This window comes from Rhinoderma darwinii, chromosome 13 (assembly GCF_050947455.1).
Source record: "Rhinoderma darwinii isolate aRhiDar2 chromosome 13, aRhiDar2.hap1, whole genome shotgun sequence".
NCBI lineage: Eukaryota > Metazoa > Chordata > Amphibia > Anura > Rhinodermatidae > Rhinoderma > Rhinoderma darwinii.
In genome coordinates this window covers 21468269-21484852 of record NC_134699.1, presented here as the reverse complement: position 1 = coordinate 21484852, position 16584 = coordinate 21468269, and the positions used below count along the sequence as shown (strand labels likewise).

At 40.8% G+C, this 16584-nt stretch overlaps 1 protein-coding gene and 1 long non-coding RNA gene across 4 annotated transcripts in view; one reads left to right on the top strand and one right to left on the bottom strand.

The window, feature by feature from the left end:
• Positions 1–30, bottom strand: part of GJD3 (gap junction protein delta 3) — a 10089-nt gene extending 10059 nt beyond the window's left edge. Inside the window, exon 1 of the mRNA XM_075845066.1 lies at positions 1–30. This exon is cut by the window's left edge and continues 142 nt beyond it. The gene's annotated coding sequence lies outside the window, so the exon portion shown is untranslated.
• LOC142666847 (uncharacterized) overlaps positions 1–16584 on the top strand; it is a 106236-nt gene that overhangs the window by 18013 nt on the left and 71639 nt on the right. For all 3 annotated transcript variants that reach the window (XR_012851743.1, XR_012851745.1, XR_012851744.1), the window contains exon 2: positions 8182–8239. This is a non-coding gene — a long non-coding RNA (uncharacterized LOC142666847). The remainder of the gene's footprint in view (positions 1–8181; positions 8240–16584) is intronic.

Sequence of the window (16584 nt, the reverse complement as noted above, 5' to 3'; positions counted from 1 at the left end):
GGGACCTCCTCTACCAGCTCTTCCTGGCAGTCAATCAACAATATAGCAGAGAACCTGGGATATAAGCAAATAAAAATAAATATTAGACATTGGATTTTTAACAGCCAATCTATAGAAATATGCTATCAATTCCATCTCTGCTGTTGTATTATATGTGATGGTGGGGGGGGGGGGGGTCTACATTTTGGGCTCCATATGCTATGAAGGTTAAATTATACACCGAGTTACATCCCCATCGGAAGATGTTTAGTGGATACTGTTTTGATTACCATTTTACTAAGGTACAGAGATATATTTACTAGTTATAATGAAATGTCCGGTGATACATCCACCATATAGAACGGCACATATGTCATTAATATTGGTGGTCAGTCGGACTTCCTGAAAGGTCAATGGTATCTTTTACTTTTCCTAGAGAAAAGGGATGGATCATGGAGAATATCCAATATGTTAGAAAATCTGGTCTTTATCATTGCGCTGACCCATACATCAGGCTATTCGTGGCTCGTGGTATGACGACATCTGATTTTGCCTTGTAAAAACCTTACAAATCTTAAAATGGCCATAAGACAGAACTTTGTGTCAGTATAAACACAACGTGCCGTGAACATTGCTTATTTATATGGCAGATCAAAGGTTAGGTTTCTGTTATTGTGTTGTCCAAAGACTGGAAGCAGAATTTCAGTGCATCAAGAGTTTATAGTAAGAGGTTTCCTGATAACCTTACGGGTAATAACCGATTTCCTGCAACCCCTCCCCTGACTAACCACCCTTGTACCTCTTGCCGTCAGTCGTCCCCCTTCCGCTGTGACCAAGTCACAGCTTGATTCCTTCCTAAGAACCACTGTAATACACTGATCGTGTCAGCAGAGGATTGTGTTCTGTCTCATAGAGAGTTAGTGCCAAAGAACATTGTCTGGCTGGAAACTGCTTGCAGCGGATGTTGTTCTCTTTTAGAGATTCACATTTTCTCATACAGTGGTCAAGACCCAGTTTCATAATGACTATATTTTATTTCTGCTTTCGATCTAGGATATTGTAAGACTGTAAACAGTTGGTATGGGATGGATGACCCAGACGCTAAGGCTTCCTCCTTACACCTATGCTTTCTATTATCCTTATCCAAATTTGGAAATTGTGACATTTTAGGTCATATCCTTAATCTTCTCAAACCATACCACGAATTGCACAAACAGACTTACACCGTTATACTCCATGAAGGACCAGGTCAATGACCTGGCAGAAGAGGTAACTTGCTGATAAGCATCAGAAGATACAAGTCTAGAATACAATAAGATTTTTGTATTCTGCTTACCCTGAAGACCATTATCCTCGAAAAAAGTTAAAAGAAGAAGATGACGACATGGGTGGATACAAACAGAAAGACAATTGAAAATCCTGAAGACCCAAATTCAAGATATGACATTATGGAGTTAAAACGGTCTTGGTGACACTTAAAGGTGGTGTTATTTTGAGGACAACCCCTGTCCATATGCCAAATTAGGACACATGGACCTATTAGAAGGGAAGATTCCCCGCTAGGTACCTCCTTAATGAGCCAGAACGGAGAACTCTAAGAGAAGCTCGTTCTGGAGGACTCCATGTAGAACATGGATGTCCATCCATATGATTGCCCGCCCTGTAATACTACATTTCTCCTGCAGTGGCCTCTGCAGGGGAAATACTTGGGTGCCACATCAACTGGCAAAATCGGCTGTTTGCCAAAGAACTGTTCCCCCCAGAGGTTAAATGTACCGTTAATGGAGGAAAATGTTAGTCATGAATGTAAACCTCGCGTATTTTATATTAGGAGTTAAACATAAATGGGTTTCAATATGTCAGTTAGTAACAGCAACAGGAACATAAATCTTATTTTAAAGTGTTTACCTGATCATTGAGCTGGGACAGTAACACAATAATGGTTCCCTATCTGGGCCTCCTGGATGTATATTCTCCGCAAAATCCAGTAAGACATAAACAGTGTATTCATTAGCCTGACGTCTTCAGTGGCACTCGGCCATCTTTAAGCAGGGCCATGCTACAAGCTTATTACGACAGCCGCAGAACGGTTTGTGAGGTGTAAGAACTATGTATGGTGACCATAGAGATGTAGTACTGACAGTATATGGTATATGTAATCTAAAGATGATGTAATGGATCGTGCCCAGCCGGTTCACAACACAAATTTGGACCACTGCACCTAGTGATTAGCTGTGTGGTTGGTCACACATCCACCTAAAAATACGTTATCGCATTGCCAAGTTGTCCTGGTCATTTTATTTATAACAGCCTATACTGTGAAGGCCATTTACAGACTACTGAGTGCTTCAATGAAACAGTAACCTGCACTCCGCGATTAGTCCGAAAGGCATGCATGTTAAGCATTTTACAAAAAAACAACAACTGGTCAAGAGTTACTTGGTAAAAGCTACGACTAATCTAAGTCAAATAGATAAAAAGAAGGAGCATGTCCTTCCTATAGGGGAAGTGGCAGCGATAAATATGCACTAACCGCTAGTATTTTCCATCCAGTCACCCATCCTAATCAGAGTAGCCCTCCTCTTAAGAGGCAACGTCTACCTCAAAAACGTCCACACAGATCCTATTAGTGGCCTAGATATTTAGGTGTGTAGACATTAAACCAAATGTGATTCCATGAAAGAAAAACAAAAGTTGGACCGTATGATTGTTATCCAGATAAAGGCCCCAAAATCAGTATAATGTATTAAATGGTTATTCCCATCTACAAAAATCTAACTAATTAGCTCACCCTTCTAAAGTTAATAATTTTTCTAATTACCTGTCTGTAGCCCAGCGATGTCGTTTTCGTGATATTCTTGCTTGAAGTTGCTGTCAGTCCCTCTTTGTTTGGAGCTCGTTGTCTAGGGATCCGGCCACCGCTATTTACCTTTAGCGATGGCCGCGCATGCGCAATGGTATCCTCTTCGTCCTTAGAAGAGGATGTCATTTTTCTCATGAACGCGCATATCGGCGCATGCACAATAGATGCAGGGCAAGGCATCAGTCGTGAGGAGAAGTCTGCGGTCCGCTGAAGGTTTGTGAAGTGTTTGGGTGGAGGTGGAGAGAGAGAGAGAGAGAGGTAGAGAGAGAGAGGTGGAGAGAGAGAGAGAGGTGGAGAGAGAGAGAGAGAGGTGGAGAGAGAGAGAGAGGTGGAGAGAGAGGTAGAGAGAGAGAGGTGGAGAGAGAGAGAGAGAGGTGGAGAGAGAGAGAGAGAGGTGGAGAGAGAGAGAGAGAGGTGGAGAGAGAGAGAGAGAGGTGGAGAGAGAGAGAGAGGTGGAGAGAGAGAGAGTGTATGCGCTAATAAAGTATAAAAAAAAAAACAGATATTCCCCAAAAATTTATTGTAATAAATAATCCACTACAGAATCCTTGCTAATCATTTTATTTAAAATAAATCGTAGATCATCGCAGTAGTCCACCGAATGTACTACGTAGTACAATGGGTCCAGCATAACCGGATTAAAATATATAACTTAGGCCTGAAGCATTCTTTTGTGAAATGATTCTTTGTGCTGTCCCTTTTTTTAACGTTTTGTTTTTTTCAGAATACAGCAAAACTTTAAAAAGATTTGTATCAAATCTCAGGTTTTTTTAAAATAATTATTTGGTCACTACACTTTTCCTTTAGAAAAAAAATAGCGTTACTAAAGTAGTCCTCGAACCCAACTTAGTCAAGCAACCAAAACGTTCTAAAAACACAAGCACACACAAATACAACATTTATAACACATGTGGTAGGCTTACATACAGGGTACATGGGTTTTTATATCAAGTATCTAAGCCAACAAAAAGTTAGGCTTAGATACAGGTACACAGCAGACACAAATCTTATACTCTATAAGATTACTGTGCCCCATTACATAAGGCTAATATGGGGTATGTATACCCCCCCCCCATACAATATAATGCCCAACATAGCTGCCCCATTTTTTTTACAGGTTCGGTTGTTGGACTACGTTGGATTCAAGGACTACTTAGATGACGGCACATTCTTCTTGTGTTGGGGGTGCTTTATTGCAATAAAATACACACACACACACGTTATTCCGTTGTCCATTCTCCCAGGTTGGGTGACTTCGCTCCAATGAAAAGAAGAAAAAAAAAACCCTCACATAAGACGTTCCCACGAAGATCTGAACGGTCCCATCACTTTTCTTCTTACTGCTCCCATTCACAATAACAAAGCGGTGGGCACAGATGGCGTAATTACGTGAGTGTGATTGCTAGCGGCGCCAAGTAGCAGTAAGATGGCAAGTGACGGGACCGTTCAGATCTCCGTAGGAACGTCTTAGGTGAATTAAAAAAAATATATATATATATTTTCTGTTGTTCGCCGGGTGCTGATGCAGGACCAGTTCGGCAACTAAAGATAATACCTGGGGGGGGGGGGGTGCAGCTTAGCTGGAGGGGGAGAAGTGGCTTGCCGAAACAGGGTGAATAGAGTGTTGCATAGAAGGGTTGCGTGTTGTTGAAATTTACGGTTTGTTCGTCTCAACCAGGCTTACCATGCCTGGTTGAGACGAACATTCTCCCGATGCTGCTAGAACTACAGTATCCAGCAATGTCGGGAGCGCGCACACTGCAGAGCGGCTTGATTGACATCGAGCTTCTCACGCCCCTTTTTAGAAACAAAATTTGCTTGTAGTCTGTAACCATGGAGACACACAGGTTGCACATATTCCTTAAGCCTAATCTATAGTTTTGTTCATATAAAATACTTTACTATTTACAGATATGGGTATATCCCACGCATTAAATATCTCATGTCAGGGAATGTAGAATAAACAGGACTTATTACTGGGGGTGAAATTGTGTGCCAACATGGTGGTCAACACGTAGGCAAACCTTGTCATTTTAAGTTCAACTATTCTTATTCGATATGATTATAGTAGATTAGTATGACTCTAGTCTATAAATATAATTATAATATATAAGGTGTGTGATATTGACCACTTCACAGATTCATAGCTATTTCTAGGAAATTAAGACAAGATATTATGTTATTTCAATCTGCCAACTTACCAACTCTTCGCCCATCTTTACAGCTCCATCAATATGAAGTAACCTCCAGAGTTTATCACTTGTGAGGATCTGCTGTTCAGTAAATATTAACCCCGAGTCTACAGATCAATGTACCGTGCATGGCAGAGAGCAGCACATCATCGCCTGCTCCCATTAATTGATACTTACTATAAACCATGAAGAATTATCAGTATCTATGGCTCATTGTAGAAGAATTTACAGATGGATTCTGTAAAATAATGGGACAGTTCTCAAATCAAGATCAAAGATCCATTTATTGGACAAAAAAAAAAGTGTATAACCTAAAATACTAGCGACCCATTCCACAGTAAACTTCATATAGGATGTCTGCTGTTGGACTTCATGAGTCCTTGGGTCTCAAACGCCCATTGTAATGTCAGAGCCTCAGCCTGAATCCTGTGGTGGGCCATATTGACCATGTTCGGATGCACTTCCATACCAACTCCTTACTTTAGGGTTATCATTTACATATTCAACAAAGGTTATATCACCAAATTGGTACAGACACTGGGTATGGCTTGGGAATGACACTGGACCTCCATTCTCTTTATAGCGCCATCATGTCCAGCTTTGTCAGGTATGACAAATAGTCGGCATGACCAGGTGGACGCCTAGCTTGTTTGCAAACGTTGCCTTCAAACAGGGGACCTTGCACTTATTGGGAAGGGGGATGAGGCCAGCGTGATCTGCCTCCTTTTCCATGGGACTTCAAGCAGTTGTATGACCTTCCTCTACACCACAGCGATAGTTACGCTACTGTTGTGTGAGATGGTGCCATACCGAAAACTAAACTTTACACAACTCTAATCACTAATAATATTCATGTTCTACTTTGTTGGGAATAGATTCCAGACGCTAATTTACGGTTAGCAACAACTAGCGTTAATATTGGTTGCTCCAACGACTCGATTGCACATTTTTCCATCCTGGATCTTAAACGAGTTGATTTCTCTGACAAGCATAACATCGGGGTCATATCACTTAATAACAAGAACCAAATGTTGGATTTGTTATTTCCTGTATTAGTCTAAATTAAATAAACATTTTGAATCATGAGAAGCCTCGGTTCATAGGAGCAGAAGCTCATCTCTCCCAAGAACATTTGAGGTGGTTTCCTGTCCTGCTCTTATCTTCTGCACGTCCCTGGACTATGGGCAGGGTTAATGGAGAGATGGGACCGTAGTGTTAATAACTACTGGTAAATGACTGCCTTCTGCTCAGTAGTAAACGGTGATGCATACGGCCTTATGTCTTGGTTTACATCAAAGATTCGATGTCATTGCACCAGCACTCAGCTGTAGTTTACATAATGACTCAAGAATATGTAAATTTCTTACGGAGCAGATGAGTCAACCCATAAACACTATCTACCTATATATGACAAGATGATAGAATTGCTGCCATGTATGGCCCAATTTTGTAGGTTGATTTAAAGAACAGAGAGGCTTTGTTTTGGGATTTGTGACAAAGAATCATTCTTCTCTCTGTATGAGAATAGCTGGTTCACACTCCAGACCTGTATGAGGCCGCCCTGAAGTCCCTCACACAATAGATTCATGTTGGTGGATCCTACAATTTCTAGGTTCTATGAACCCCGATGCCCCCCAATAATATTCCTGGTTAGCCCAACGTGCAAATTATTTCTACAGAAGGAGAGATCTGCAATCCCCAGGGAGAACGGTTTTGCAGAAAAAAATGCAATACAACCTCTTTTGTTTTGGGAATGGTTGGTCAATGGGGTCTGCTGGGGTCAATACAATTTAGATTGTTGTTGGAAAATTCAGCCGAAAATGCCACCAAAAAAACGACTGTATATGAGCAGCTGTAACTAAACGTTCAACAAACTTCTGACATGTCATAAGTTTTGATTGGTGGGGGTCCGAAAACTGAGACCCCCTACCAATTGCTAAAACGAAGCCGTTCGCTTCTGTTCGGCTTTTTGCGGAAATCGATGTAGAGCAATACGGGCTCAATAGAAAGTCTATGAGCCCGTGCTCTCCTACACCGGCTTTCCAGTGGGGGGGTCTCGATGTTTGGACCCCCACTAAACAATACCACGCAGGACACCTTGATGAATCTGCCCCTTATAGAAAGTTGTTGCTCTCCATCTTCCCAGTTGCTTCACCCATAAATATAGAGTCCCTGTAAATATACCGCCTTAGGGCTGGGCGAGGATTATCATTAGGTCAGTGTCCTTTGTACGGATCTTCACCTAACCATAGAAAACACTTGCAGACATTTTGACAGCTGACAGGGGACGGATTGTCACTGATTTTCCATGTCAGGGAACAGAACGGTCTTGTTGTCGGTTGATTTTTCCATGTATTTTTAGTGCCAATATCCTGAGATAACAGACTGCGCACACTCCAGCCCTTTACTCAATGGAAAACAAAATAAAGGGGTATTTATTATAACCAGACAAGCAAGGGGCTCTGTAATAACAGATGGATATATGTGGACGGTTCCAGGGGAACTCTGCGGTGCGGTCACAGGAGGGGCCGGGCAGGATGTGGTCAGTTTATTGAAATAACAGCAGTGTAATCCCAATAATAGAAAAACAAAGCTAAATAAACTGATAAGACATAAAATGTAGACATCACTTTTTGATTTTTGTGTATTTGGGCCTATTGGATCCTTGCCATCTCCCGCAATGTCCCGACTGTCTCTGTTTCTCCTTTAGTCTTTGGAAGATGTGGTCTTGTTCTCCACCATTGAAGAGTAGCTCAACTTTTGACTTATAACTCCATGATCTCACCGTGTATAGCAGGTCTGTCACTTTTTACAGGCTGTATGCTAATTATGACAGTCGTGTAAAGTCGTTTTTTGTTACACTTTACGTGCCGATGTGTGGAAAGGTGAGACTCTTCCTTCCAGTTGCCACTTTTGAGGCAAATAATAGCATTTGCCACGAAGATTTGAATATGCCTGATCTAATGTCCCGAAAATTCACAGTCCCAATAAATGATAGGTGGACCTTAAATGATGAAATGCGCCGACAGCAAGTTAATGTGTCTTAGGGATTAAAAGACACAAGAGTGATTTGATAATAGAATAATTATTGATAATTTGCCAATATATACAGCTGCCAATTACAGCACCTTGTATTTCGGTCTATAGGGCATCAGATACCGGCGGACGTGGAACGGACTATGTATGCTAATGCACAATATAAAAAGTAAGTCAAAGAATTGCTGTATATCTAATTCTCTACTACGTTTAGACTTGGCAGAATGTAATGGAATTACCTTTATTTATGACAATTTGCAGCCCATGTCATCAGGGACCAATTCTGGTATGACAGAATATTTGTGAATATATTTGCTATATAAACGCCAAACATAGGGATATACTTATCTTCCAATACTCATAGCTTAGGCTTCGTTCACGTCTACGCTAGGGCTCTGCTCCGATGTCGGAACGGAGCCCTGACAGACACAAACAGAAACCATAGGTTTCCGTTTCCATCACCGGTTTTCCGACTCCGTACGCTATTGAGTCTGTAAAAACGACGGAACCCTTGCACAACGGAGACAAACGGAAACCATAGGCACCGGATCCGTCACCATTGAAATCAATGGTGATGGAAACAGAAACCTATGGTTTCCGTTTGTGCCTGTCAGGGCTCTGTTTTCCGAAGGAAAGCTCAGACAGAACAGAGCCCTAGCGCAGATGTGAACGAAGCCTAAGTTCCCAGTCAAGGAATATCCAATACAAAGGATGTATTGCGTGTTAAGTATATAATTGCCCTATGACATCAGATAGCATATTCACCTGCTACATGCTATTTTTATCTACAAGTTCTGGATAATAAGAGGCAAATGTTAAATATCACTATGAAAAACATACAAGAAGATACAATCCAGACTTCCGCACAAACTGATCTAAAACTATAAAACCATGAATGACAACAGTCATGAGAACTGACAATGTAATAAAAACGCTTAAACAGGTTGCAGTGAATTGAGGAAGCACAGACCATCCAATGTGAAGGGAAAGGATGCAGGTGTATATAGAAGGCTAAGATACAAGGGTGTTCGTTACCGCTGAATCCCAATCACCCCCCTCCATTATTATGTTTGTAACAGTGGAGTACATTTAAGTGAATGTCCAGTTGTGAGCTCAAAATTATATGTAAGTCAATACCCATAGGTGATGTGCTATTTTTTTCCTCACTGCTTGGCTTGTCTAGGGTAGTCGGAGACACACCTCCTGTCTCATCATTGGTTTAGGCTGCTGCAATCTCCCTGCCCACTGCAGCTCAGCCTCTTCTGATTGGCTGCTGTGTATAAGCAGCACCCAACAAAAGTTCACCAGAGGGTCTGTGCTTATAGAGATTATTTCTATTATAGTAAGGGCAGAATGATTATAAAAGTACAGACTACTAAATGATTATGTAGAAAAAAAAGATTATGACATTGGATAGCACAAATACTAAAGGTAAAGGGGGAGCCTAGAGAGTTGCTTTAAGGAAGTAGTGCAACTCTTGGTGCTCACAGTATATCTGTCAGCCCAATATCTACCATCCCCAAACCCTCACTTTGTGCATATCAGACCAATAAGACCATCATTATGTCTCAGAGATCTGAATGGTAAATCCTTAATTTTTCAAAAATGTCCTCATTGGTTAATACCATGTAATTTAGGGTTAAGAGAGTATTCCAGTTGATAACATTTATTACCACCTATCCACTTCATAGGTGCTACATGCAAGATCAGTCAGGTCAAACCACTGGCATCCCCACTTGGGGAACCCTAGTCCCCTGCCTTACCCATCAGCACTACCACGATGAGCAGTTGTATAGAGGGGCACTCGAGCATTTGTACGGACGCTCCATACATCTCTATGCGAGTCTCACTCTCACTGATCTAATATTTATTAACTGTTCAGTGGATAGGTAATAAATGTTATCGACTGGAATAGTCCTCTAATAATATGACCTTGATATTGTATTGTGTAATACAATATCAAGATGACCATGGATGGAGTAACTGTTGAGCTCCCCATACTGATTATCTCGAACATGAGAGCTCTCACACGGATTTTAACACCAGCGTTCCCTTCTCTAGTCCATTCTTTGCCGTTACATTTTCCTTCAAAGCATGGAAACACACAATATCTGAAAGGAGGTTGTGTATGGAAGAAGAGCTGGCACTAGAATGGGTATCTAAAGACAAGCCGGGCCTTGCAGGCCACTGGAGTCTAGATAAGTGGGCTAGAGGAACTGATAACACCTACAGATTTCATTTTGTATTCTCTGCTACAGAAACACTCCAAAAATAACTACATAGCCTTGGGGAAAGTGACTGATGTTTGTCAGAATACAGAAACTTCAGCTTTTCCTTTGCCTCTATGACCCTGACAAATGCATCTTATTTATAACGGATCTATGGATTAAGGTGGGCATAGACAGGATATTTTCATGGATGGGTCCTTCTGATATCACAGACAATTTAGTGTCACTAGTGGACACTAATCGATTCCGCAAACCAACTGTAAAGACACTTGACATGAGTCTTAGGACTGCACAATTCTCTATTATTTCATAGGGAAGAAAATGTTGTCCATATGCCTTATTAGGGCTTATGGACCTCATAAAGGGGAGTCCTACTCTCGGGACCCCCCTATGACTTAGATCATAGAGTCTCGAGCTGACCATGCATTAAAGAGGCTCTGTCACCAGATTTTGCAACCCCTATCTGCTATTGCAGCAGATAGGCGCTGCAATGTAGATTACAGTAACGTTTTTATTTTTAAAAAACGAGCATTTTTGGCCAAGTTACGACCATTTTTGTAGTTATGCAAATGAGGCTTGCAAAAGTCCAAGTGGGTGTGTTTAAAAGTTAAAGTCCAAGTGGGCGTGTATTATGTGCGTACATCGGGGCGTTTTTAATACTTGTACTAGCTGGGCGCTGTGAAGAGAAGTAACATCCTCTTCTCTTCAGAACGCCCAGCTTCTGACAGTGCAGACCTGTGACGTCACTCACAGGTCCTGCATCGTGACGGCCACATCGGCACCAGAGGCTACAGTTGATTCTGCAGCAGCATCAGCGTTTGCAGGTAAGATCGACTTACCTGCAAACGCTGATGCTGCTGCAGAATCAACTGTAGCCTCTGGTGCCGATGTGGCCGTCACGATGCAGGACCTGTGAGTGACGTCACAGGTCTGCACTGTCAGAAGCTGGGCGTTCTGAAGAGAAGAGGATGTTACTTCTCTTCACAGCGCCCAGCTAGTACAAGTATTAAAAACGCCCCGATGTACGCACATAATACACGCCCACTTGGACTTTTACTTTTAAACACACCCACTTGGACTTTTGCAAGCCTCATTTGCATAACTACAAAAATGGTCGTAACTTGGCCAAAAATGCTCGTTTTTTAAAAATAAAAACGTTACTGTAATCTACATTGCAGCGCCGATCTGCTGCAATAGCAGATAGGGGTTGCAAAATCTGGTGACAGAGCCTCTTTAAATGTCCATTTATGTGAATGGCCGCCATGTAATTCTATATGGCTGGCTGCTACTTCCACATCCAAAATGTAATTGTTATTGGCCGAGTCCAGACTGCACCCAACAGAGGCTGTGGCAGGACCTGAAATGAGCAACTCCTGTACAAAAACATTCTAACGGGTCTGAACAAATGTAAAAGTCGAGTTACAAAAATCAACCAGCTATTTTAAGGGGCCAGTCTTCTGCATGTACTCCAAAATGGTACCAATAAAAACTACAAGTCGTCCCGCAAAAAAAACCAAAAAAAAAAACACCCTCATACAGCTGCATCGGCAGAAAATGAAAAAAAAGTTATGGCTCCTAAAATATGGAGACACAAAAACAAATAATTTTTTAAAAAAAAGTGTTTTTACTGTATAAAAGTAGTAAAACATAAGAAAACTATATCAATTTAGTATCGCTGCAATCGTAACAACCCGCTGAATAAAGTTATATTTATACCATGTGGTGAACAGCGTAAATTTAGGACGCAAATAAGTGTGGCGAAATTTCAGGTTTTTTTCTATGCCCCCCAAAAAGGTTAATAAAAGTTAATCCATAAATTATATGTACCCAAAAATGGTGCTATTAAAACATACAACTTGTCCCGCAAAAAAACAAGACGTTATACAGCTATGTCGACGGAAAAATAAAACGTTATAGCTCTTTGAATGAGACGATAAAAAAACGTAAAAAAATTGCTTGGTCACGAAGGCCTAAAAAAGGATGGTCACTAAGGGGTTAAGGTAGGAGGGTGGCAAATGTTACACGTTGGTTATGGTGCATTTCCTTCTGATATACTGGGGGAAAATGGGTCGTTCAGACATTGTTCTGATGAAAAACGTACGTTGATTAAAAAGTAGATTGGAGAGGGAAAAACAGAGAAGTGCAGCAAATTATAGGCTGCTCAGCTAAAATCATCTCAAATGCCTTGAAGCGGCAACCAAAGCCTGAAAGACGCGGAAGGAAGCGGGGAACTACTGTTCAAATGGATGGAAGAATAGCCAAAATGGCAAAGGCTCAGCCAATGGTCACCTCTAGAAAGATCAAAGACGACCTGAAGTTACCAGCGAGTACTGCTACAATCAGAAGACCATTAATGAAGCCAAGTTACCAGCAAAAACTCCCCGCAAAGTCCCGCTGCTGAAAAAAACAAAACATGAAATGAATAAGTTAGAATTTGCCAAGGAACACATTGACTGGCCCAAAGAGAAATGGCCAAACATTTTGTGGATTGATGAGCAAAATTGTACTTTTTGGGTCTAGTGGCCACAGGCAACATGTCAGACGACCCCCGAGCAATGAATTCAAGCCACAGTACACTGACCGTAAAGCAAGGTGCTGCAAAAATCATGATATAGGGATGTTTATCATACCATAATGTTGGGCCTATTTATCGCATACAAGGGATCATGGATCAGTTTGAATATATCAAAATACTTAAGATCATGTTGCCCTATGCTGAAGAAGAAATGCCCTAGAAATGGGTGTTTGAACACGACAACGACCCGACCCAAAAGGCAAAACCCAAAAATGCAGAACTGTGGGATGTCGTCCAATCTTCCTGGACTGGAATAGCTGTTCAGAGGGGCCAGTAGTTGGTCGACTCCATGCAACACAGATGTCAAGCCGTTCTCAGAAACAATGGTTATGCCAGTAAATATTAGTTCAGTAAAGTGAAATCTAAAACATTTTTTCCAGTTTATAAATTACATTTTTGAGTTTTTAAAGAAAAATGCTGTCACCGCTATTTTTTTTGAAGAGCCTAATAATCCGTTACAGAAAAGCACAAAAAAGGGAATAACACAAACTGGATAAATGTTTATATTGTTTTCATTCGGAATTGAATGTGAAGTATTTCCGGTGCATTTGCATTTAGGCAAATAAAAGTTATTCTAATGATTTTGTGCTTTATTTGCTTTTTTAAATTCACTGCTATTTTTTTGAACAATACTGTATGTGTACACACACATATATACACACACATATATACACACACATACATTCATAAATATATACAGTTAGGTCCAGAGGTATTTGGACAGTGACACAATCTTCATGATTTGGGCTCCGCTGCCACCACATTGGATATGAAATGAAACAACTGAGATGCAATTGAAGTTTAGACTTTCATGTTCAATTCAAGGGGTTGAACAAAAATATCCTCTGAAACGTTTAGGAATTGCAACTATTTTTCTATACGGCCTCCTTATTTCAGGGGCGCAAAAGTAATTGGACAAATTAACGTTACCATAAATAAAATGGGTTTTTTAATACTTTGTAGAGAATCCTTTGCAGGCAATGACGGCCTGAAGTCTGGAACCCGTGGACATCACCAAACACTGGGTTTCCTCCTTTGTGATGCTTTGCCCGGCCTTTACTGCAGCTTCTTCAGTTGTTGCTTGTTTGTGGCTCTTTCTGCCTTAACCCCTTCAGGACCAAGCTCATTTTGGCCTTCAGGACCAGACCCATTTTTTCAAATCTGACATATTTCACTTTATGTGGTAATAACTCCGGAACGCTTTTACCTATCAAAGTGATTCTGAGATTGTTTTCTCGTGACACATTGGACTTTATGATAGTGGAAAAATGTGGTCGATAAATTCAATATTTACCAGTGAAAAACACCAAAATTTGGTGAAAAATTGCAAAAATTTGCATTTTTCTAAATGTAAATGTATCTGCTTGTAAGACAGGCAGTTATACCACACAAAATTGTTGCTAATTAACATCCCCCATATGTCTACTTTAGATTGGCATCGTTTTTTGAACATCCTTTTATTGTTCTATGACATCACAAGGCTTAGAACTTTAGCAGCAATTTCTCACATTTTCAAGAAAATTTCAAAAGGCTATTTTTACAGGGGCCAGTTCAGTTGTGAAGCGGCTTTTAGGGCCTTATATATTAGAAACCGCCAAAAAGTCACCCCATTTTAAAATCTTCACCCCTCAAAGTATTCAAAACAGCATTTAGAAAGTTTCTTAACCCTTTAAACGTTTCACAGGAATTAAAGCAACGTAGAGGTGAAATTTTCAAATTTCATTTTTTTTTGCAGAAATTCATTTTTATTCTATTTTTTTTGTAACACAGAAGTTTTTACCAGAGAAACGCAACTCAATATTTATTGCCCAGATTCTGCAGTTTTTAGAAATATCCCACATGTGGCCCTAGTGTGGTAATGGACTGAAGCACCGGCCTCAGAAGCAAAGGAGCACCCAGTGGATTTTGGGCCTCCTTTTTATTAGAAAATATTTTAGGCTCCATGTCAGGTTTCAAGGGCTCTTTCGGTGCCAAAACAGTGGAAATCCACCAAAAGTGACCCCATTTTGGAAACTACACCCCTTGAGGAAATTATCTAGGGGTATAGTGAGCATTTTGACCCCGCAGGTTTTTTGCAGAAATTATTGGAAGTAGGCCGTGAAAATAAAAATCGTCATTCTTTCAAAGATTATGTAGGTTTAGCTAATTTTTTCTAATTTCCACGAGGACTAAAGGAGAAAAAGCACCACAACATTTGTAAAGCAATTTCTCCCGAGTAAAACAATACCTCACATGTGGTAATAAACGGATGTTTGGACACACGGCGGAGCTTAGAAGGGAAAGAGCGCCATTTGGCTTTTGGAGCTCAAATTTAGCAGGAATGGTTTGCGGCGGCCATGTCGCATTTGCAAAGCCCCTGAGGGACCAAAACAGTGAAAACACCAAAAAAGTGACTCCATTGAGAAAACTACACCCCTTGAGGAATCCATCTAGGGGTGTAGTGAGCATTTTGCCCCCACAGGTGTTTCATAGATTTTATTAGAATTGGGCAGTGAAAATAAAAAAAATCCTTTTTCTTCAATAAGACGTAGCTTTAGCTCCAAATTTTTAATTTTCTCAACAAATAAAGGAAAAAAAGAACCCCAACGCTTGTAAAGCAACTTCTCTGGAGTACGGCAATACCCCACACGTGGTCGTAAAATGCTGTTTGGGCACACGGCAGGGCTCAGAAGGGAAGGAGCGCCATTTGCTTTTGGTGTACAGATTTTGCTGCATTTGGTTTCTGGTCGCTATGTTGCATTTGCAAAGTCCATGTGGGACCAAAACAGTGGATCCCCCCCAGAAGTGACCCCATTTTGGAAACAACACCCTCAAGGTATTCACCTAGGGGTGTAGTGAGCATGTTAACCCCACAGGTGTTTTGCAGAAATTCGTGTGCACACGATGTGGGAGAATGAAAATGGGAATTTTTCCTTAGATACGCCAATATGTGGTGCCCAGCTTGTGCCACCATAACAAGACAGCTCTCAATTATTATGCGGTGTTTCCCTGTTTTAGAATCGCCCTACATGTGGCCCTAATCTTTTGCCTGGACATTCGACAGGGCTCAGGAGTGAAAGAGTACCATGTAAAATTGAGGCCTAATTTGGCGACTTATAAAGTATTGGTTCACAATTGCAGAGGCTTTGATGTGAAATAATAAAAGAAACCCCTGAGAAGTGACCCCATTTTGGAAACTGCACCCCTCAAGGCATTTATTAAGAGGTGTAGTGAGCATTTTCACCCCACGTATCTTTTCCATAAATGATTGCGCTGCGGAAGGTACAAATTAAATAGTTTCCCTAGATATGCCAATTCAGTGTCAAATGTCATGCCCAGCTTGTGCCACTTTTTTTTTTATATACACCGTTCACCGTACGTTATAAACTACATGTTACCTTTATTCTGCGGGTCAGTACGATTCCGGCGATACCAAATTTATAGAACTTTTTTATAACTTTTTGCACAATAAAATTACTTTTGGAAAGAGAATGTATTTTTTCTGTCGCCAAGTTGTGAGAGCCATAACTTTTACATTTTCTCATCGATGGAGCTGTGTGAGGGCTTGTTTTTTTTTGCGAGACGAGGTATAGATTTTATCGGTACCATTTTTGGATACATGCGACTTTTTGATCACTTTTTATTTCAATTTTTGGAAGACAGTGACCAAAAAAACAGTAATTATGGCAGTGTTTTTGAGTTTTTTTTTTTTACGGCGTTCACTGCGCTGGA